We start from the raw sequence: 1,669 nt of genomic DNA on the forward strand, positions 1-1,669 counted from the left end.
GCTAAGTCTTATGACACTCATACACTCTGCTATAAAGCTCCGACTCAATCCTTAACCGTTGAGAGGTGTTATGTGTCTCCAGGAATGTTCTGTAGACATGAGGATGGGGAGCTCTTTTCTCATACAGTTGGAGCATGTTATCAGGAGGGACAGTCCCTAGAGAAGAAGAGGATGCTTGGTAACGCCCAAGGGTCAGCACTGAATCCTTCAATGAGATGAATTGACACAGTGGCTGCAACAATGGACTCAAACAAAGGAAAAACCGGGAGGTTGATACAGGATCCGGCAGGGTTCCTTTCTGTTGTGTCTATAGGGTCGCTCTGAGTCAGAGCCAACTCAACCACCACATGCTTATCTCCAGGGATCCCTTATGGTGACCGGCTGCTGAGTGTAAGGTGCGAAGTTCAAACCTAGCAGCTCCTCCGTGGAAGAAAGATGGGGCTGTTTGCTTCTATAATGGCTTACAGTGTTGGAGACCCCGTGGGGGGGGGGCTTCTGTTCTGTCTTACAGGGTTGTGATGAGTTGGAATCACCTCAACAAACTTAACTTGGTCTTAGAATGCTTCTCCCTACTCTCCAGGGAGGCGCTCAGCATCCTCCCATCAGGGTGCTGGCTTGAGGATTAAGTGTGAGCTTCATAGAGTATGAACTTCCTAAGGCTTAGCTGTCAATACTGTTGGTACTCATGTTTGAGCCTCCAGGGCTGAGCACGGCGATTAAGACTTAGCAATGATCTCTTTGAATCAGGCCTTGGTTCTGCTCCTGGCTCCCCCCCTTCACTGGCTGTCTGACCTTGGACAAGTCCCTCAGGGCCTCAGTTTTCCTCATCGATAGACTGACTACCACCTCCCAGGGTCCCCAGGATTAAATTAGAGAACTCGTGACAGTATTTGGACAACTGCGGAGCGCTCCCCATGTACAGTGCACGGTCACGGCTCTCTGGCTCTCTCCCTTATGAAAGGGGGTTGACAGCATGTGGGTGAGGAGGATGGGAGGCTGCCTTGAGCTGGGGGGATGCTCCATTGTCAGTCAAGGTGGAGTGGAGTGGCCAGGAGGATGTGGTCTGGCACTGGCTAGCCTGTGTTGAAGCTAATGGACTGTGGTCGCTGTCCCACCTAGCCTCCTGCATGTCTAATGGCTCGGCAATCAATGGTGCGGCATCCCCGATATAGACTTCTCTCTGCAGAGAAGTGCGCATGTCTATGTGTGTGGACAGGGCTCTCTGGGAGGCCCAGCTATCCCTAGGAGTAATGGACTTGCAGGTATGAAGTCCATGGGCTTCTCAAGTCCTTCTCTTCTGGGCAGCAAAGATCGTTGAAGCCCTTGGAGCATGTGGGCTTGTTTGGGGCTCTATCTTGATTGCCCTAAACCAAGCATGGGCCTGTGTGCCCACGAGTCTCCCAGGGAATGATGCCGGGTCAGTGATGCTGGTGGGGTGGGATGGCCACCCCGCCGGGGTGACACAGCATGGCACAGCCTGTGGGGACTGGTGGTGGTGGTGGATCGTTGGTGGCTCCGTGGTTGTCTCCTTTCATACATGGTTGACCCCTGCCCGGTGAGTCAGGCCTTTCTCTGGGAAGGAATGTAGGTGATGAGAAGAGACATGGTCACCTCTCAGAACCCGCTCAGTGTCCACACCTCAGACAATGTCTTCTTTCTCCTTTTCCTC

The sequence above is a fragment of the Tenrec ecaudatus genome, chromosome 7 (genome assembly GCF_050624435.1).
Source record: "Tenrec ecaudatus isolate mTenEca1 chromosome 7, mTenEca1.hap1, whole genome shotgun sequence".
NCBI classification, from domain to species: domain Eukaryota; kingdom Metazoa; phylum Chordata; class Mammalia; order Afrosoricida; family Tenrecidae; genus Tenrec; species Tenrec ecaudatus.